Consider the following 22,955-nt stretch of genomic DNA (forward strand, 5'->3'; position numbering starts at 1 on the left):
ACATAAGCATCAAGTCACCTGCTAAGATGAAAGCTTGTATCTTTGACCAGAAACGTCCGGGACCTGGTTTATAGACTTCAAGCTAGCATACTAAAAGGAATGCACTCTTCTGGATTTTATTTTCCTTTTAGTTCTTTTCTCTTAATATGCATAGCTGGTATATCAAATAACATATATCTAATTCCCACAGGCAAGTTCCCATTGTCCCACTGAAAGCCGTATCAACTTTAAGTCATCTCTTGGTTTTACTCTCATTAAGAAGACTCTCCCAGGTAGTACAGGTACATCCCTGGGCATTACCCAGGGCTCATGGTCTGAATAGAGCCAAACACACTTTCGAGGGAGGCTTGTAATAGGATTGACTTTTCAGTGACACAAAATTATTTTTAAACACTGTCCCATTAATTTTAAGAATCATACTTGCTGTCCTACACAATTATGAAAGTCAGGAGATATAGCTCTTTGCCAAAACCCCAGAGCCAACTCTAACTAGCATTCTAAAGAGTATCTTTTTATCATGATGTCCATCCCCAGGCACTCAGCCCAAACCTTCTCTCCCTCTTTTTATTCTCCTCCTGCAAACCTCCTTGGGATCAAAACTACTACTGCAACTAGATGTCAAGAAAACAGGGATTTGAGGGGGATAAAAATGTTCTGGAATAAGATAGTGGCAACACTTGCACAGACATTGTCAATACAGTAAGACCACTGAATTGCACACTTTAAAATGGTTAACATGGTGAATTTTATGTTATGTGAATTTTATCTCAGTTAGAAAAAAAAAAAGTGATTAAAATAATCCTCACAAAGATGTAACACCCTGTCAAGTGTATTTTAATGAGAATGCTTTGGGCCTAAATAAAATCTTGCCCTGGTAGAATTCTAAGCTTTTAGAGAGCGGTCATGTTAATATTTATTGGAGTAAGGCTAGTCTTGAATAGTTGTCCTTGTGTGTCTAGTCTCTTAAACAATGCCATCCTCTCCTACTGTCTCTCAGCACAGCTCTTGGAAAGGCTGCTATTCCTCAAAGTAGGAACCAATTTCTTGACCAATAGTTCTGCGTACAACCTTCTTTTGCCATTGAACAGATTTTTTTTTTTTTTTTTACCTGTCTACCTAGAGTTTTCTAAGAAAGTAACAAGGAGGGCCCTGGGATCTCACTGTTTCAACTGCTGGGACTTTGTCAAAAGCACTGCTCACCACCCATGGCATCAGATTGCGTGAAGCTCAGTGTGACATTTGATCAAAGCACAAACAGGCAGCCTGCACTTTCCTATTGCCGCCAACTGTGTTACTGCCTTGATGGAAAGTGACAAGAACTCAGGGAAACAAAAGGTGGAGATTTTCCCACCCACGTAATTATCCTTACATTTGCAGAAAAGAGTTTTCTTTTAGGCACTCCTACTGAATCCTTAGATACAGAAACTGTTCCACAGTGGGATATTTTATATTTAGGCCAATAAACACCAGAAATTAAAATTAGGAAAAATGAATGTAGGAATAATAACTTCAAGGTGTGCTTTTTAAGTATAACAAGTTCCTAAGGAGTTTTAGTATTTACCTCATAGAAATAGTTTATATTTATCTTTATAATCCCTAGTCTTATTCAGAGATTACCCGTCAGGTTGCCTCTTCCTTTGTCCACTGAAGTCTTCCTGAAATAGAGCTGTTTCCTGGAATAGAACCCCAAAGGCAAAGTCTTCTCACTGATTTCAGAAGTTCCCTCAAGGATAAACAACTCCTCCAGGAGTCCCTGAAAAACTTAGGGACTTATTGCAAGGAGATCCCAAGAAATGTTACTTATTCAATATGTACAAATTGAGGGTGGTTCTTAATTTCAAAAGGACATTCCACAGGCCTCTAGGCCTAAAAATAACTCACATAAAAACTAGTCGTCACTCAGGACTTTGTTGGTTGCAAGTGACAGAAACCAAAATGAAACTGGTTTAAACAGAAATGTCTGAGCTGCTAAGGCTGGCAGTGAGGCCGAGCAGGGTTTCTGGACTGTTCGTTTGGCTCTTCTTTGCCTATTGGCCCCATTTGAGCTATTGCAGGCACAGATCAGGAAAGGTCCCCTGGCTGCCCTGGCTTATCAATCTTTGGTGAACATCAGTTTCTGCCTGCTCAGAACTACTTCCCCCTTCTTTTAGTAACAGAAACATGGTTTTCCTTTGGGGAACTATGCCTCTCCTGCTCTCTGCAGTCCAGGGGGACTGTCAATCAGTGTCCCTTTCCTACTTAACCTAGTAAAAGGCTTGGGACTAGCTGAGCCAATCACACTTGCTTTTTTTCTGGAACTTGAATCTTGAGCTGAGTTGAATGAGGGAGGGTAGAAAAAAGCTAGAGCTAATTCATTCCGAAGGTTGGGCCCTGCCGCCTGAAGAAATTGTCTATTTTGATACCCGTATTCTAGAGGCTGACTCCACGAGGTCAGGCTATTAAGCTTTCCTTCATCACTGAGAGCTTTCTCATATCCTTACAATAAACTCTCTTTTTGCTTAAAGTAGTCTGCATTGGCTTATAATACTTGCAACCAAAGAACCTTAATTTGTACCCAACTAAAGAGAACAGAACTTCTTTCTCACAGAATCTATACAGAAATCTCAAGGAAGCCGTTTGACTGACTCTACTTGCATCACCCTTGGATCAACTGCTCTGGCCAGGGCAATGGGATTTTATCACACCTGGGTCATGTGCCAGAGGTCAAGGGCTAGGGGACACTATCAGATAAAAGAAGATGGGAGAATTTTCTGGACAGAAGCCAAAAAAAACCCCAAATACTTTTCACTGTCCCCTTTAATCTATTTTAGTTAAAGCTCATAAACTTGGAGAATACGGCCATGCGATGAAGATCAGTTTTATCTTGTGAGGAAAGTAAAAAATTTCTCTTCTTTCTCTCCCTATCATTTTCAAAGTGCATATTTAAGCCCTTTCTTTGCAAAAAGTCTGGAAATCTATTTATTTTATAATTAGCAATGGGTAAGAAGATCCATTCTGAAATTTTTGGTTGAGGTCCAGTATTTGCTAGCTATATCAGCTGTGGGAATTCAATGATGTCAGGGTCCCCTCCCTCCTTTGTTTGTAAGACTAATTTTGGAATTATACTGTTATCAGGAAATGGTGCTCCCTTCCTTCTGTCCATCCCTTAGGAATAGTTATTTTTTATTTTTTATTTTTTTAAAGTCTCCTGGCTTCTGTATCCAGAGAGTTTGGATGAAAGGGCAAGCACCAGCTAAATGTCAGACAAGGCACATGGGAATTGGAGCTTGATCAATTTCAAAGGTTTCTTACTTAACCGTGGCAAGTGCTATGATCACCAGAAGAGCATGTGCTATTTGGAAATACTGCTAAAAAACCCAGACCAGAGGCGAGAAGGAAGATGTTTCCTTCTAAGAAATGTGTAGAGAAATAGCACTCCTTTGTCACACACAGCAGATGGAGATTTGTCAACAGAAGATAAACTGGAGAGTTTGAGGTTGCAAACAACTGTCAGTCAGCTGTAGATACTGGTGCAGCCATTCCTGATACCAACCTCTTGGTGCCAAAGTACAAAAAGGGAACGATGTTCTCTCCTGTATTCCCCAGAAACCACAATGTTATCTTATTTAATGACTCAGTGTTTCCTGATAGGAGGTTGAAGTTAGAGGCTAGATACACTGGTCATATGCATAAATTTGGAGGAATGAGTGGATACTTGTGGGGGGCTTGAGCTCATCAAATCAAATTTAGAAAGGATGCCTAGGACCAGATTGTCCTGGAGAGTGGAAAACTTCTCTTGGAAGACACAGGATTTCTTTCTGGCCAGTGGGATTGGGTTCAATTTATACTCTTATGTATATATTAGATATGTGCAGTGTAGTAGTCTGGAAGAATATTTGTTTTTAAAGATATACTGCCTTGGACTAGATGACCCTACTATGCCTTTAATTTTTTTCAATTAAATAAAGCCACAATTTAATACTGGAGAAAGAACATAGAACTAAGAAGAAATAAAGAGCTAATGTAAGAGGCACAGCATTATTCCTGATTTGCTTAATATGCATTGGATCCAGGAGGTGTGTTAATCATGCTGGCATAATAATCAGTGCCTGCAAGATCTGAAAACATTATTGCTCTTCTGCAGATGCTTTCCTTAATCCCAGAAATTATCATTGAGAATGTTGCTGTGATTTTCCAGTAAGACCTGAAGTCCTGCCATGACAAGCTGTCATTTCAACCTGGGCACACTGTTAGAACATCTGTTCTGCAAAGACAGACAGTCTAGACATTGTCCAAAGGCCCCTTTTTTCCTGGGTCATTTCTAGTGTATAAAGAAGGAACCCTGCTCCTATTCCAGGGAATTTTGTATAGAACTTGTCAAACAAAGAAGAGAGGAGCCCTCGGCCACAAACAGAAATTGTAGTCTCATAAAGTGATCATTTATAACTCCAAAAGGTGAATCTCTGAGGTCAAGGAAATAAAAGGATGCAAAAGAGATGGTGGAGAGATACCCATATGCTTCATGCATAGATGAAAACAAGAATTCTTATGAGTCCTCAAAGGCAGAACAAGCATTAAAAGACTCAGGTCAGTAGGATAAAACTTACTTAGTTCTATAGAATCATAATATTACCTTAAATATTAAAAGCTCCTAAATTTAAAAAATAATTGAAAGGCAAAATTTTTATCACACTGAACTGTCTATGACAGGATTCTGACCTCAACTGTTTAACAAATCATCCCTTCCAGGCCCTTATCCCAGTTGACCAGAGTAACAATTTTGATAGCTCTTTAGGGTGAATAGGTTTTTCTAATTCAAGATGAGTGCCAAGAGCTGTCATCTTATGCCATGTTGCTAAGTAAATTTCTGACAAAAGGTAGTTTCAATATGCTTTTACTTTTTGTAATGTATGCCACCACCAGACACTATTCACTTTCATTTATAGTAATATATAATGTTAATTAATTCATATATAACTGTTTTTAAAAGATTACCTGCAGTTTTAAAATGAGAACTCTTTTTTTCTTTTCTTTCTTTTTTTTTTTTTTTTTTGCGGTACGCGGGCCTCTCACTGTTGTGGCCTCTCCCGTTGCGGAGCACAGGCTCCAGACGCGCAGGCCCAGCGGCCATGGCTCACGGGCCCAGCCGCTCTGCGGCACATGTGATCCTCCCGGACCGGGGCATGAACCCGCGTCCCCTGCATCCGCAGGCGGACCCTCAACCACTGCGCCACCAGGAAAGCCCGAGAACTCTTTTAAAATGCACTTTTCATTTCAAAGTTTTAATGTCTCATATATTTATAGTGATTATATTATTAGAACTAAAAATCAAAACGCTGCCTGAGTTCTAACATATAAATTTACATCCATACTCAAAAATATTTGAAACCAGGACCATGCTACAGAATCCTAGATGTATTGTCATGATAGTGATAGTTAAACAGGATTGCATGAGAGAGTGGAAATGCCACATTTACCTAATTGATGTTATTTGTGGATCTGAGCAGATAAGAGCCTTGGGATCTTAGAAGTGAAGGTTAGTGGCATATAATTAACACCCCAAATCCAAGAGGACGTCAGGGGACAATGAGGAAAATACAGAGCTGACTACTCTGAAAGTAAGAATCAGTGCTTATCTTTTTAAATTGTATCATCAGAAGAGAAAATATTAGAAGCAGACCTTGTATAATCCATCTATCTTAATGCTATAAACATCTTCAGATGCAAGTGGCTGATCTTTCCTTTTTTATAACCATAACTTTTCCATGGAAGTCCCAAGAGTCAGTAATTGAATTCGAGAAAAGATGTCCTTTTGAGGTTGCTTTGATCTAAAGCCAAAGGGAATTAATTTATTTAGCAGAAACTGTGGGTTCTAAACAAAGATGTATATGTGGGAATATTGGCAAACAAAGTACCTTAATTTCTTTGCCAATAAAGCAGTATCAAGATGCTAAAAATTCACTTCAGAATAAATTCTTAAGAAAACAGAAACTGGTTGAAGGTTTTCTTTTTTCCTTCCCCATCAGCACATGCTAATGAACACTCTAATTTATATTATATAAAAAGGCTTTGTCCTTCTTGAAAAACATTCCCAAAGAAAAATAAAAGACTACCTAGTCTTTTATTGCCTCAATTACATCATTTCCTTTTGCTTAATTTAAGGCAATAAATTAATATTCTTATCCTTTTTAAATGATTGATTTCACACGTCTTTCTACATTAGTGAAAGTTTATGTATATTATTCCTTGATTTATTACATGCATCTACTGTTAAGCACATTGCTTATGAAAGTTAAGCAAGAATAAAAATCGATTGAATTTCAAATCGAGGGAGGGTAAAAAACATAATACATGAAGATTACACTAGAGAAATAAAATCCACATGAAACAGATGAAGTCCAAACCTAACTGAAAATTTATTTTAGCATCTTTATTGGAGTATAATTGCTTTACAATTTTGTTAGTTTCTGCTGTATAACAAAGTGAATCAGCTATATGTATACATATATCCCCACATCCCCTCCCTCTTGCGTCTCCCTCCCACCCTCCCTATCCCACCCCTCTAGGTGGTCACAAAGCACCAAGCTGATCTCCCTGTGCTATGCGGCTGCTTCCCACAATCTATTTTACATTTGGTAGTGTATATAAGTCCATGCCACTCTCTCACTTCGTCCCAGGTTACCCTTCCCCCTCCCCCTCCCCGTCTCCTCAAGGCCATTCTCTATGTCTGTGTCTTTACTCCTCTCCTGCCCCTAGGTTCATCAGAACCATTTTCTTTTTTTAGATTCCATATATATGTGTTAGTATACGGTATTTGTTTTTCTCTTTCTGACTTATTCCACTCGATGACAGACTCTAGGTCCATCTACCTCACTACAAATAAGTCAATTTTGTTTCTTTTTATGGCTGAGTAATATTCCATTGTACATATGTGTCACATCTGCTTTACACATTCATCCGTTGATGGACATTTAGGTTGCTTCCATGTCCAGGCTATTGTAAATAGTGCTGCAATGAACATTGTGATACATGTCTCTTTTTGAATCATAGTTTTCTCAGGACATATGCACAGTAGTGGGATTGCTGGGTCATATGGTAGTTCTAATTTTAGTTTTTTAAGGAACCTCCATACTGTTCTGCATAGTGGCTGTAACAATTTATATTCCTACCAACAGTGCAAGAGGGTTCCCTTTTCTCCACAACTTCTGCTGCAATTATTGTTTGTAGATTTTTTGATGATGGTCATTCTGACCAGTATGAGGTAATACCTCATTGTAGTTTTGATTTGAATTTCTCTAATGATTAGTGATGTTGGGCATCCTTTCATGTGTTTGCTGGCAATCTGTGTATCTTCTTTGAGAAATGTCTATTTAGGTCTTCTGCCCATTTTTGGATTGGGTTGTTTCTTTTTTTGATACTGAACTGCATGAGCTGCTTGTAAATTTTGGAGATTAATCCTTTGTCAGTTGCTTCATTTGCAAATATTTTCTCCCATTCTGGGGGGGCCTTTTCATCTTATTTATGGTTTCCTTTGTTGTGCAAAAGCTTTTAAGTTTCATTAGGTCCCATTTGTTAATTGTTTTTTAATTTCTATTTCTCTAGGAGGTGGGTCAAAAAGGATCTTGCTGTGATTTATGTCAAAGAGTGTTCTGCCTATGGTTTCCTCTAAGAGTTTTACAATATCCAGCCTAACATTTAGGGCTTTAATCCATTTTGAGTTTATTTTTGTGTATGGTGCTATGGAGTGTTCTAATTTCATTTTTTTACATGTAACTGTCCAGTTTTCCCAGCACCACTTAATGAAGAGGCTGTCTTCTCTCCATTGTATATTTTTGCTTCCTTTATCAAAGCTAAGGTGACCATAGTTACATGGGTTTGTCTCTGGGCTTTCTATCCTGTTCCATTGATCTATATTTCTGTTTTTGTGCCAGTACCATACTGTCTTGATTACTGTAGCTTTGTAGTATAGTCTGAAGTCAGGGATCCTGATTCCTCCAGCTCCGTTTTTCTTTCTCAAGATTGCTTTTGCTATCCATACAAATTGTGAAATTTTTAGTTCTAGTTCTGTGAAGAATGCCATTGGTAGTTTGATAGGGATTGCATTGAATCTGTAGACTGCTTTGGATAGTATAGTTATTTTCACAATGTTGATTCTTCCAATCCAAGAACACAGTATATCTCTCCATCTGTTTGTCTTGTCTTTAATTTCTTTCATCACTGTTTTATAGTTTTCTGCATATAGGTCTTCTGCCTCCTTAGGTAGGTTTATTCCTAGATATTTTATTCTTTTTGTTGCAATGGTAAATGGGAGAGTTTCCTTAATTTCTCTTTCAGATTTTTCATCATTAGTATATAGGAATGCAAGAGATTTCTGTGCATTAATTTTGTATCCTGCTACTTTACCAAATTCATTGATTAGCTTTATTAGTTTTCTGGTGGCATCTTTAGGATTCTCAATGTATAGTATTATGTCATCTGCAGACAGTGAAAATTTTACATCTTCTTTTCCGATTTGGACTCCTTTAATTTCTTTTTCTTCTCTGATTGCCATGACTAAAACTTCCAAAGCTATGTTGAATAATAGTGGTGAGAGTGGGCAACCCTGTGTTGTTCCTGATCTTAGTGGAAATGGTTTCAGTTTTTCACCACTGAGAATGATGTAGGCTGTGGGTCTGACGTATATGGCCTTTATTATGTTGAGGTAAATTCCCTGTATGCCTACTTTCTGGAGGGTTTTTATCATAAATCGGTGTTGAATTTTGTCGAAAGCTTTTTCTGCATCGATTGAGATGATCATATGGTTTTTCTCCTTCAGTTTGTTAATATGGTTTATCAAATTGATTGATTTGTGTATATTGAAGAATACTTGCATTCCTGGGATAAACACTACTTGATCATGGTGTATGATCCTTTCAATGTGCTGTTGGATTCTGTTTGCTGGTATTTTGTTGAGGATTTTCTCATCTATGTTCATCATTGACACTGGCCTGTAGTTTTCTCTTTTTGTAACATCTTCATCTGGTTTTGGTATCGGGGTGATGGTGGCCTCGTAGAATGAGTTTGGGAGTGTTCCTCCCTCTGCTATATTTTGGAAGAGTTTGATAAGGATAGGTGTTATCTCTTCTCTAAATGTTTGATAGAATTCACCTATGAAGCCATCTGGCCCTGGGCTTTTGTTTGTTGGAAGATTTTTAATCACAGTTTCAATTTCAGTGCTTGTGATTGGTCTGTTCATAGTTTCTATTTCTTCCTGGTTCAGTCTTGGAATCTTGTACTTTTCTAAGAATTTGTCCATTTCTTCCAGGTTGTCCATTTTATTGGCATATAGTTGCTTGTAGTAATCTCTCATGATCATTTGTATTTCTGCAGTTTCAGTTGTTACTTCTCCTTTTTCATTTCTAAGTCTGCTGATCTGAGCCTTCTCCCTTTTTTTTTGATGAGTCTGGCTAATGGTTTATGATTTCGCTTATCTTCTCAAAGAACCAGCTTTTAATTTTATTGATCTTTGCTATTGTTTCCTTAATTTCTTTTTCATTTATTTCTGATCTGATCTTTATGATTTCCTTCCTTCTGCTAACTTTGTTTGTTTTGGTTTTTTTTTGGTGATTCTTCTTTCTCTAATTGCTTTAGGTGTAAGGTTAGGTTGTTTATTTGAGATTTTTCTTGTTTCTTGAAGTTTCTAAAATCTTGAGGATTTTATTACTATAAACTTCCCTCTTAGAGATGTTTTGCTACCTCCATAGGTTTTGGGTCATCATGTTTTCATTGTCATTTGTTTCTAGGTATTTTTTGATTTCCTCTTTGATATCTTCAGTGATCTCTTGGTTACTTAGTAGCATATTGTTTAGCCTCCATGTGTTTGTATTTTTTACAGTTTTTTTTTCCTGTAATTGATATCTAGTCTCATATCATTGTGGTTGGAAAAGATACTTGATACGATTTCAATTTTCTTAAATTTACCAAGGCTTGATTTGTAACCCAAGATATGATCTATCCTGGAGGATGTTCCATGATCACTTGAGAAGTGTATTCTGTTGCTTTTTATGGAATGTCCTATAAATATCAATTAATTCCTTCTGGTCTAATGTGTCATCTAAAGTTTGTGTTTCCCTATTTATTTTCATTGCGGATGATCTGTCCCTTGGTGAAAGTGGGGTTTTAAAGTCTCCTACTATTATTGTACTACTGTCGATTATTTCCCCTTTTATGGCTGTTAACATTTGCATTATGTAGTGAGGTGCTCCTATGTTGGGTGCACAAATATTTACAATTGTTACATCTTCTTCTTGGATTGATCCCTTGATCGTTATATAGTGTCCTTCTTTGTCTCTCATAATAATTTTTATTTTAAAGTCTATTTTGTCTGATATGAGAATTGCTACTCCAGCTTTCTTTTGATTTCCATTTGCATGGAATATCTTTTTCCATCCCTTCACTTTCAGTCTATATCTGTCCCTAGGTGTGAAGTGGGTCTCTTGTAGGCAGCATATATATGGGTCTTGTTTTTGTACTCATTCAGCCAGTCTGTGTCTTTTGGTTAGAGTATTTAATCCATTTACATTTAACGTAATTATCGATATGTATGTTCCTATTACCATTTTCTTAATTGTTTTGTGTTTGTTTTTGTAGGTCTTTTCCTTCTTGTGTCTACTGCCTAGAGAACTTCCTTTAACATTTGTTGTAAAAATGGTTTGGTGGTGTTGAATTCTTTAACTTTTGCTTCTCTGGAAAGGTTTTAATTTCTCCATCACATCTGAATGAGATCCTTGCTGGGTAGAGTAATCTTGGTTGTCGTTTTTTCCCTTTCATCTCTTTAAATATGTTATGCCACTCCCTTCTGGCTTGCAGAGTTTCTGCTCAAAGATCAGCTGTTAACCTTATGGGGATTCCCTTGTTTGTTATTTGTTGCTTTTCCCTTGCTGCTTTTAATATATTTTCTTTGTAGTTAATTTTTGATAGTTTGATTAATATATGTCTTGGTGTGTTTCTCCTTGGATTTATCCTGCATGGGACTCTCTGCATTTCCTGGACTTGATTGACTGTTTCCTTTCCCATGTTAGGAAAATTTTCAACTATAATCTCTTCAAATATTTTCTCAGACCATTTCTTTTTCTCTCTTCTGGGACCCTATAATTCGAATATTGGTGCATTTAATGTTTCCCAGAGATGTCTGAGACTGCCTCAATTCTTTTTTTTTTTTTTTTGCGTTTTATTTCAGTCTACACATTTAATCATCATTACAATCAATAAACTCTTCTTAAGAGATGAGCACACCTCCAGGAAATGGTTTTGAAGAAATTAATTTTTCAAAAGACAAACTTAAAAACATGGAAATTCCTAAAATAATATGGCCTATATTGTTTTGTAAAGTTGCATCGAGTTCCTGTATGAGTAAAAGGAAATAAACGAACACACCACTTCTCTGCTTGCTTTGGCACTTACCTTTAAGTCTTTGGAGGCTGGAGTATTACAGCAACAATTCCATTGAAAAAACAAAGCACACCCACCCCATGCATAATTCATACCAAATGTCTTCCCTAATTGTTCTGAGAACTCTCACTGCTTGAAGAATGGATGTATTTCCAGATCATTCACCAGAGAGATGGATACAAATCCCCAGACTGAAACTTCAGATTTTTTCTACATTACACGGTAAACCCAAAATAACACCTGGAAACCTGTGGGTTGTTTCGGAGCAAGGGTGGCAGCCTGTTTCTCTGTAACATACTAATGTGGGTATGAAGAGAAAGTTACATAAAGGTGTCCATGTGTATGTTTCTCTGCCTCCCAGTATTTTGTTTGTTTGTTTGTTTTGTTTCTTTTGCAGTACGCGGGCCTCTCACTGTTGTGGCATCTCCCGTTGTGGAGCACAGGCTCTGGACACACAGGCTCAGCAGCCATGGCTCACGGGCCTAGCCGCTCCATGGCATGTGGGATCTTCCCGGACCGGGGCACAAACCCGTGTCCCCTGCATCGGCAGGTGGACTCTCAACCACTGCGCCACCAGGGAAGCCTGACTCCCAGTGTTTTTATCCTTCCCTCAGTCTGTCTTTTCATCCTTTAATCTTTGCCTATCTCTTCCTCCTCACGAATCATGGTATAGAGACTTTTTTATCATATGTCTTAGACTCTGAATATTGTTTTGTCATATCTTTTGGGCTTTAAGAAAAGGTCCCCCATTTGTCCTGCCCGCTGCATCCCAGATCAAGCTTGGATCTCCCCAGCCACACTTCAGGAAAGGGCTCAAGCTACACTTGCAGTGAAAAAGAACCAGAAACAGCAGAAGAAACTCTCATTCCTTCACAGACCTTCCCCCTTCCCTCTTCGGTACTGTGTGGCCAAGAGGTACACCTCTGATGATTCTTTCCAGCTGGCTTCAGGTTTTACAGTCCTTGTTTTCTGGAATTCCTCTGTCAGTCTCTTCTGTAACCGATGGCTTTGACTTCCAGCCCAGGTTTTTCACAGGAATGTTCCCCCTGGGTGCAGGATTTCTGGAGCCATGTCCAGAACGGACAAGCACAAGCTGATGAGCCTGTCATGGTTGAGGCCCCAGATCCCTGTGGCATTGGGTGCCATGTCACTCAGAACCACATCTGCTCTCCCAGCAGGTAGCACTTCTCAGATTCTCTGGAAGGTTCTTGGGTCAGTCACATCAGCAGGGCACAGAAAAGTTGCTCCTTCCAGGGGGAATATGTGAAGGAGATCTACCCCAAGCACAAAGCCAACAGGAGCACTGGGATCTGTGCCTGCAGTGTTGACACTGTGCACAGCCACCTGGCTCCACGCGCCAGGAGAGACACCACAGTCTAACACCCGGAGGCCAGGCCGCAGAATCCGGTGCCTCTCGTTCACCTCCAGGAGCTTGAAGGCACTTCGACACCTGTAACTGTCCCCTTTCACAGCCTTCACAAACGGGTCCCTCAAATGCCGCATCAGCCACAGGTACTCAGCGCTGGTCTGGCCCTTGAAGCAACTCCCACCAGTGTGGAACCTTTGACGCTGAAAGGAAGACCACACCAGCTTCAAGGACCTGGCCATGAATGCTGACCTGCTCCAGCTGCCACCACCACCTACCTCAATTCTTTTCATTCTTTTTTCTTTATTCTTCTCTGAGGTAGTTATTTCCACTATTTTATCTTCCAGGTCCCTTCTCCGCTCTTCTGCCTCAGTCATTCTGCTATTGATTCCTTCCAGAGAATTTTTAATTTCATTTATTGTGTTGTTCATCATTGTTTGTTTGCTCTTTAGTTCTTCTAGGTCCTTGTTAAACATTTCTTGTATTTTCTACATTCTATTTCCAAGATTTTGATTCATCTTTACTATCATTACTCTGAATTCTTTTTCAGGTAGACTGCCTATTTCCTCTTCATTTGTTTGGTCTGGTGGGTTTTTACCTTGCTCCTTCATCTGCTGCGCATTTCTCTGTCTTCTCATTTTGCTTAACTTACTGTGTTTGGGGTCTCCTTCTCACAGGCTGCAGGTTCGTAGTTCCCATTGTTTTTGGTGCCTGCCCCTAGTGAGTGAGGTTGGTTCAGTGGGTTGTGTAGGCTTCCTGGTGGAGGGGACTAGTGCCTGTGTTCTGGTGGGTGGGCCTGGATCTTATCCTTCTGGTGGGCAGGGCCACGTATGGTGGTGTGTTTTTGGTGTCTGTGAAATTAGTATAACTTTAGGCAGCCTCTCTGCTAATGGGTGGGGTTGTGTTCCTGTCTTGCTAGTTGTTTGGCATGGGGCATCCAGCACTGGAGCTTGCTTGCCTTTGGGTGGAGCTGGGTCTTAGTGTTGACATGGTGATCTCTGGGAGCTCTTGCCGGTTGATATTATATGGAGCTGGTAGGTCTCTTGTGGTCCAGTGTCCTGAACTCAGCTCTCCCACCTCGGAGGCTCAGGCCTGACACCCGGCCTGAGCACCAAGACCCTGTCAGTCACATGGCTCAGAAGAAAAGGAAGAAAAAAAAGGAAAAATAAAAAACAAACAGAATCCTAAACCAAATGGTAAAAGCAAAACTTTCTACCTGTCAGACTGGCTTCTGTTCAAGATTTCCAAGCTGTTGTAATTCTGAAAGTCATTCTCATCTCTGCTCTTCTCCAGTCCTTCTGAAAATTATGAACCAGGAACTAATCTAGATCTGTGGATTTCAGTAGTAAAAAGCAGTCCAAAATGTCTGGCTTCGTGGAGTTTATAGAGGAAATGAATTAGCTAGCACTTTTCATCTTGGACTCCCCAGCCTCCAGAACTGGTCTTCCTAAAGCCAGGCCACCTGCAGCAGCAACTTCTTCTCGCCATGGCTCTTTTAAATTAGATTTTCAATGCTGCTTCCATGAAACTCTTGGCTTAGCTGGGCAATGTGGCTGGGGGTCCGACTCTGGCCGCCACCATCCACTCAGGGCTAACTGAAGTGTTACAGCCATGTGCAACTACTAGAAATTTCCCCCAAAGTGCCACTCTGCTCGGTTCGTGAAGGCTTTGCACCAGCTATTTCCTCTTTGTAAGATGCCTTAACCCTTTACCTCTCTCCCAGCCCTGTCCCCTTCGTGTCTTCTGATCCTTCTTCAGAAAGTCTTTTGCAACCACTTCCACGACCACTACCATCTCCCCACCCACTCACTAGCCTTTCCATGAATCTTATGCATACCACAGTCATAACATCTATTATATAAATATCTCTTTATCTTTCTTTACTAACAGATCTAGAGTTTCCTTGAAGAGAAACAGAGATGGCATCTTACTTTTTCTTTGTATCCACAGCCTAGCACAGTGCCTGATACTTAATGGTCATGAAATGTTGGATGGATGGACATTAAATAAAATTTAATGGAATTCTGTCCTAGTGTTCTGTTGCCTAATATGGTTATGAACTCCTACGCATTGGAGAAAGTTTGCTTATAAAATTAAAAATTTAAAGCCACCCTGAGTGGCAGATTTACCAGGGAAGAGATTGCCAGTAATATCTGTAGGACCACTAGCACAGATGCTGGCTCCCTGGTAGAAGGAGATTATCAAATCCTAGGATTGATTTAAAGCATTACTAATTCTTCTACACTGTATTGTAACAAGCTGATATTGATTTATCTCCAACGATACTATTTTATGACTTTTCACTTCACCATTTCAACTCATTCTATGGTAAATACATATATTTAGATGGCATAAAATCTAGGACTCAGGGTTCAGATCCAAGCATTATCATTAAGCTGGCCAATCCTGAAAAACTAAACTGAACATTAGATCCAAAGTCCTTTCTATTCTACTCTCTAAACTGGCTGGCCTCCCTGCCCTACTTAGCACTTTGGGCCAGCACCCGGCATCCTTGTGTTGGCTGTAGTCTACGCCTTCTGACTCCACGCATCATGCATACCACTTCCTGAACTCTTCCTGACCTCCACTGGCCCTATCAATGACCAACAGTTTAATGATTATTTATTTGGTTCCAATACTCAAGGTGACTCTTAAGTTCTCACCCATTCTGTGATTAATCAGTATGTCTCTTGATGTACAGCTGTTGCCAGCTGCTTTAAGTAATATCCTGCCTAATCCCTGTCCAGCTTGTAGGATTCTCTCCCCTGTAACCTGATAATCCCATCAAGTTGGTTTAGTTCCAAAAGATACCAAGATCTCTTAAGAATTCAACCTTCAGTGGTCTGGTTCAAGTCAACTGTTGCTTACTTTCATTTAGGTCTTGATTATCTAACCCCTGGTCCTTCACAAATATTCTTGTTGGTTTTATTCTGTAACCATCTCACTGCCTTACATTAAAGGCAGGTTAATTATGCAAGAATATAGTTTTGGTAATGTCACTTTCATAGTGAGACATACTTTAATGGCTTCTCATTGTCTGTGAAATAAAGGTCATATATTTTAGCCTGACATTCAGAGTTCTCCATGAACTGGCCTCAACATACCTTTGTAGATTTATTTCTTAAAACCTCCTTTTACCTACTCATATTCCCTCTCTCCATCACTTGCCTGACAAAATATCTGATAGAAACCCTCTATCTCTGTTCTTCATATCTGCTGACAAAATAACAAAACCTGCCTGATTGGTTTGTATGACTACAGACCTCAGATGAGCATGAAACTTTTCCCAGCAGAACAGCTGTGATTTTTTTCCGGTAAGTTGCTTTCTCCCTCTCCTAGACAACTATTCTGTACCCTCCTGTCTCTTCTCAAATTTCCCTCTCCTCTTCCACACTTACACCCAGCTGATGACCTCACCTGTAACTCACTGAGAATACGCGGGTCATCAAATGGAGACTCTCGCCTTTCCACTACTGATGGAATTTAATTCTTGCTTCATGTGGTCACCTGTGCTCTTCTGATTGCCTTCTGTTACCAGTGGAGAAAGTGTCCCTCCTCTCATTCAAGGTTCTATCCTCCTACTAGTGCTCCAGATCCCGCGGTTCTCACCTTCTTAGGTACGTCACTTATTTATTCAACCTCACACTTGCATCATATACTCTTTCCTAGCTCATTCCTATCTGCATGGGAACCTGCTGGTATCTCACATCCCTGCAAAAACTTCTTTGATTCCTCATCACTCAGTACCATTTTCCCACTCTTATTCTAAAGTAAACAGCTCCAGACTGTCTTGACTTCCTCACCTCCTTCCCATTTGCTGTTTAATCCACCTCAATCTTGTTTTTCCCACCCCATTTAGATGATGGTATTCCACTGAAAGTACTCTAACCAAGGTCCCCAACTATCTTCATGATGTCAGACCCAATGTAAACTTTCCTGTGTTCATCTTACTTCAATTCATAGCATCACACCACACAGATGATCACTGCTTTGTTCCTGACACATTTCTACTCTTGGCTATGTCAAACCACAGAGTCCTAGTTTTTTTATTGGTTACTTCTCTAATGTGTTGAATTCTACTTTATAGAACCTCTGAAGACTTTCTAGACCTAGTCCAGAGCCCCCTCTTTCTCTCAATTTTCAGTTTTCCCCTGGATTGTCTCATTCATTCTCATGGCCTTAAATATCACCTATCGTCTAATAATTACTAAATTTGTATCTCCAGTCCAACTCTCTCCCTTTAACTCCAGATTCATCTGTTTGCAGGTCAACTTTACATTTTCTCTTCCAACCTAACCATGCTTCAAAGATGGTCTTACACTATCTTCTCCCATCTTAGGCTGTGGCCCCACCATTTACCCCGTTACTCAAGATAAATAAATTGGTAAAAAGAAAAGTTACAAATTGGATAAGTGCAGTGAAGAAACTACATGGAATTTTATGATATAAAATAGAATTTGGAGTAGGGTAGAGAACACTTTGATGAGGTAGATCAGCAAAAGCCTCTTTAAGAAGGAGATGACAGGGCTTCCCTGGTGGCGCAGTGGTTGAGAGTCTGCCTGCCGATGCAGGGGACACGGGTTCGTGCCCTGCTCCGGGAAGATCCCACATGTCACGGAGCGGCTGGGCCCGTGAGCCATGGCCGCTGAGCCTGCGCGTCCAGAGCCTGTGCTCCGCAACGGGAGAGGCCACAACAGTGAGAGGCCCGCGTACCGCAAAAAAAAAAAAAAAAAAAAAAAGAAGGAGATGACATTTCAACTGAAACATGAATTATGAGTAGTAGTCAAGCATATAGAGAGGAAGAAGACAAGCACACTCCAAAAGGAAAGAGCAAGTATAAAGCTATTTCAGGGAAACAGTTTGATGTATGTTCACAATAGTAACAAATCTAATATCCCTGAAGTGGAGTAAGTAAATGAAGGGGAAAGTGCAGGGGATGAGTGTGTAAAGAGGGGCAGGGACTAGATCAAAGGTAGTATTTCAATAGTCCAGGTGAGAGGAAGTGGTGGTATGGACCACAGAAGTAGAATTGGAGAAAATGGATTTAATTTAAAAGTGTTAACTGTAGTATAATACACATAACAGAATATTTATCATTTTAACCATTTGTAGCTATACAGTTCAGTGGTATTTAACATATTCACAATGTTGTATAACCATCACCATTATTGATATCCAAAATTTTTTCATCATCTCCAACAAAAATTCTGTACCCATTGAACAATAACTCCCCTTCCTTCCAGCCCCTGGTAATCTCTATTCTACTTTCTGTCTTTATGAATTTGTCCATTATATGTACTTCATATAAGTGGAATCATATTTATCCCTCTGTTTCTGGCTTATTTCACTAAACACAATGTTTTTAAAGTCCACCCATGCTGCAGCATATATTAAAATTTCATTTCTTTTTATAGCTGAACACTATTCCATTGTATTGTACGCCATATGTATATGCATATGCCTTTTCTTAATCTAAAATAGATTTAATCTTTATTTTAGAAAAAGAATTAGTGAGACATGGTGATAAACTGGATGTGGGGGTGAAGGAAGGAGATGAAGGTAACAAAGATGAGTCCTTGGATTCGTGAAAAGAAGTGGCAGGAGATTAATTTAATAAAATGGAGAAAACTTGAGAAGGATATTCATTTATCCCAATCAAACTGAATTAGAATTCCTAACCTCCTGGATGGAGGAGGATTCTTGACGGATGAGACCCCCATTGGGTCTTAAATGATAAGTACGAGTGTTAACCATGTTGAGAGATATGTTAACCATGTTGAGAGATATGCATGAGAGATATGCATGAGACGGGGTGGCCGAAAAGAAAATTCAAAAAGAATGGACAAAATGATAAAAGTCATGAAGATCTTTGTTTTGTTTCTGTTTCTGGAACATCCTCCCCTAAATGTCTAAATGTTTCCTGATCTTCAAGTCCAAGGTGAAATGCCCAGCTCTTCAGAACCCCTTAAGCACTTATCTGTGCTCTTTTAATGGTGTTTATCAGCTTTTAGCTTATCTAACAATTTTTGTCCATCTCTTCCCTATTATACCATAAGCTCTTTAAGGGCATGCATTACATCTTTAGCATATTTGTGTCTTCCAACAATATCCAGTATTGTTGACTTGCATAAAGAAAACTGTCAATAAATGTTGGTTTTCAGCAGAGAATCATCATCAGGAATGATGATGACTTATAGCCAAGAGGCTATAAAGAATGTTGGTTACAATAGTTATTATCTGAAGATTTTTACTTTGCATTCTTTTTTTCAGAATTAAGTTGTACAATTATCTGATGCCATTACATTTTTGGAGCAATGGAGGAAACCCCTAAGTTAAAGAATAAATATCATAGAACCTCACTATCTCAGAAGAAAACCTAGGGCTTCCCTGGTGGTGCAGTGGTTGAGAGTCCGCCTGCTGATGCAGGGGACACGGGTTCGTGCCCCGGTCCGGGAAGATCCCACATGTCGCGGAGCGGCTAGGCCCGTGAGCCATGGCCACTGAGCCTGCGCGTCCGGAGCCTGTGCTCCGCAACGAGAGAGGCCAAAACAGTGAGAGGCCCAAGTACCGTAAATAAATAAATAAATAAATAAATAAAGAGAAAAAAAGAAAAGCTAGACAATCCTGAGATAATTAAGGGGCTGTTTTTTGTTGTTGTCATTGTTCTGTTTTGTTACTATGCAAATCGAATCATTAGAAAGATTAATTCCTGGATAGAACTAGCAGTAGAGAAAGGTACAGATGTAGTCATTTCCAACTTGTATAAAAATTGGTTTAGTATCTAAGATGCTGACATTAGTTGAGATGCAGCTTAGATTTCCAAATACCTTAATCTACGGGAATTTAAAATGTACTTCCTTAATAAACAGAAGTACTTGCAAGTGTGTATATAGATTTCAAATACATAGGTAATATGGAGAGAATTGAAATTTTATCTTCACTAACTCTAATAGTTCACTTGGCAACTAGCAACGTGATCCTCTGACATCATCTTATTATTATTGTCCAGTTTTATGTGGTATTGTTTTACATGATGTTCTAAAGAGAACCTAGATTACTGTGGATTTTTTAAAAAGACTTAGAAATCTTTATTATAGTTGTACAAATGTGCAAATAAAGATTTAAAAAGTCAAGAGTCTGGTTAAATATAAGCCCATAGCTCAGGGTAAGGAAGAGAAAGAGTCTAGAGTAGGTTTATGTGAAAATAGAACGGAAAATAATGCTCTCCATTGTTTTGAGTGACAAAGAATTGGCAGGAATCCCAATACCACAAGAGACAAGATTAATATTAAGTATATCTGTCAACATCCTGTTTGAAAATCTCAGCCAGGATCTGAGGTATCTGAAAACATTCAAAGTGGGTTTTGCCTAGGAATGAGTCATAGTCTCTGTAACAGAAAGCCCTAAAATATCAATATAGGATGTTAAAAGTAAAACAGACTTCAGTGATCATACTGTCCAACTCCCATGTTTTACAGATGAGAAAACTGGGGCCCAGAAAACTCTCTCTCCACTCTGCAATACTGGGAGGCACCAGGAAGTAATGGACAAAATATGGACCTTGGAACCATGCAGAATTAGGTTCGGATCCCAGTTTGGTCATTCAGACAAGTCCCTTACTATCTCTGAGCCTCAATTTCCTCAGCTGTAATATGGGAATAGCTACTTTACAAGGTGGTTGTAAGATTATGAATAATGTACATAAAGTATCTGGCACAGAGAGAATCAACAAATGCCAGGTCTTATTACCCCAAATCCTGGGTTCATGGCAGAACAAGGATGCCCATCTCAATCCAAGTGTGTCTTCAATATACCTTTAGAGATTCCCCAGTCAGTAAATCTCTTCTCAAAAACAGAGTGAACAGAGAGGGTGGTAACCCTTCTATAAATACTCAGGCCTTTAGTAATCTGGAAATATCAAGTGAGTCCATCAGTACTGTATAAAATGCTGAATGGAACTTCTAAAATTTTCCAGGACTTCAATATAGCAAAGGATAGTTCAACACAAGGGGTAGAAATCTAATAACTTTGGGATAACACCTCTAAATACAACTGAAGGAATCTTTCTGAACTTAAGCTTTTATACTTAAATATGTGTGAGAATGGGGTGTCAATGTTGCAGATATGTATGCGAAAGTAGGTTTTGGCAATTATACAATGGTCTATTTTTAAAAATTTAACTATAGTTGATTTACAATATTGTGTTAGTATCAGGTGTACAGCTTCAGATCCTTTTCCATTATAGATTATTACAAGATATTGAATATAGTTCCCTGTGCTATAGAGTAAACCCTTGTTGTTTATATATTTTATATATTGTGGTATACATCTGTTAATTCCATACTCCTAATTTATCCCTCCCTCTTCTCTTTTCCCTTTGGTAATCATAAGTTTGTTTTCTATGTCTGTGAGTCTGTTTCTGTTTTGTAAGTAAGTTGATTTGTATTGTGTTTTTAGTTTCCACGTATAAGTGATATCACATGATATTTGTCTTTCTTTGCCTGACTTACTTCACTTAGTATGATAATATCTAGGTCGTCCATGTAGCTGCAAATGGCATTATTTCTTTTTTTATGGCTAAGTTATATTCCATTGTATATATATATACACCGCATCTTCTTTATCCACTCATATGATAATGTACATTTAGGTTGCTTCCCTGTCTTGGCTATTGTGAATAGTGCTGCTGTGAACATTGGGGTGAATATATCTTTTTGAACTAGAGTTTTCATCTTTTCCAGTTATATGCTCAGGAGTGAGATTTCAGGATCACATGGTAACTTTATTTTTATTTTTTTAAGGAATCTCCATACTGTTCTCCATAGTGGCTGCACCAGTTTACATTCCCACCAACAATGTAGGAGGCTTCCCTTTTCTCCACACCCTCTCCAGCATTTATTATTTGTAGACTTTTTGATGATGGCCATTCTGACCAGTATAAGGTGATACCTCATTGTAGTTTTGATTTAATGGTCTATTTTTTTTAATTCAACAAAATGGCATTAGATTTATCTAACATTTAAGTTGGAAAAAATCCAAACCTTCAAAGATCGAATGAATTATACAGAGAGGTAAAGAAAGATTCCTAAAGGCTTTATGATTTGTAAAAGAGTGAGACAGCAGAAACATTTATTTGTCCTAATTAGCTATCTTTACTGTATATGTACATGACATGGAAACATAGGTCCTACAACTTACAGGACAGACTTAAAAACTACAGGCAATCTGATTGCTCAGATCCTTTAGTCCTGTCTAATCTTAACTCACTTATATGGACACAGTCATCAGCCATGACATGTTAAATGAGGATGGACAATTTAAGTGTCTACAACCAGGCATCTGCTCTGCTATATATCTTCTTAGTATTGTCCCTTTGAAACTAATATGAATGTCCTACACTGAAGCAGAATTAAGTCTATAAGGAAATACCCTGTAACTAGCTTCTCTTAGTTACTACTTATGTTGTCTCCAGGTGCCTAGAGTTGACAATATGGCAATATAGAACTGGAGAGCTGTGAAACGTAGAGGATATACAGGATTTGGGAACTAGAAAGGATCTTAACAAGGCCACAAATTAGCCTACAGGCTAAATCTAGCCAACCAAAGTGTTTTAATTGTTCTTTAAAGTATTGGCCCGTGCTATATGTTAGATATTTTGCATTAGCTGCAACCATTTAACAATCAGATTTCCTATTACAAGCAGGATTTCCAGCTTCTCTTGAAAAGTTGGACACTCAGGCAATCCTGAGTCTGAATTCTTTCCTGGCAACTTTTGGTTAGAGCTGAACAGTGCCAGCCCCCTTTCCAGTAGCCCCATCTCCTGTCTCTCCCAATAGGTTAGCCAGGCCAACTCTACCCATGGTCCTTAACTTCACAGCTCCTGATTTAGTCTAAACGATATTTGACAGAAGAGAAAAACCAAAGCCCAGAGAGATCAAAAGACTGAAGCTAGCTCCAGAACCCAGATGTCCCAGTCAACTATGGCTCTCCCATTTGAGAAGTCTTTAATGAGTATTAGTTTGTTAACTACTTCTTAAAAGATGAATAAACACAAAAATATAATCTAGAGCAAGATTTATAAGAAAGGAAACATTTAGGTAAAAAGCTGTGCCACCTCAGACAAAATATGACTGATTATCAGTGGCTACTTAGCTTGATATTAGGTTACAAATGTATTCTT

General features: G+C 38.9%; 1 protein-coding gene and 1 pseudogene across 1 annotated transcript in view; one reads left to right on the plus strand and one right to left on the minus strand.

The window, feature by feature from the left end:
* Window positions 1-22,955, plus strand: part of CCDC192 (coiled-coil domain containing 192) — a 202,741-nt gene that overhangs the window by 140,210 nt on the left and 39,576 nt on the right.
* On the minus strand, window positions 11,911-13,041 carry LOC132518221 (rRNA methyltransferase 2, mitochondrial-like; annotated as a pseudogene).

Source organism: Lagenorhynchus albirostris, chromosome 3 (assembly GCF_949774975.1).
Source record: "Lagenorhynchus albirostris chromosome 3, mLagAlb1.1, whole genome shotgun sequence".
In the NCBI taxonomy this organism is placed as follows: domain Eukaryota; kingdom Metazoa; phylum Chordata; class Mammalia; order Artiodactyla; family Delphinidae; genus Lagenorhynchus; species Lagenorhynchus albirostris.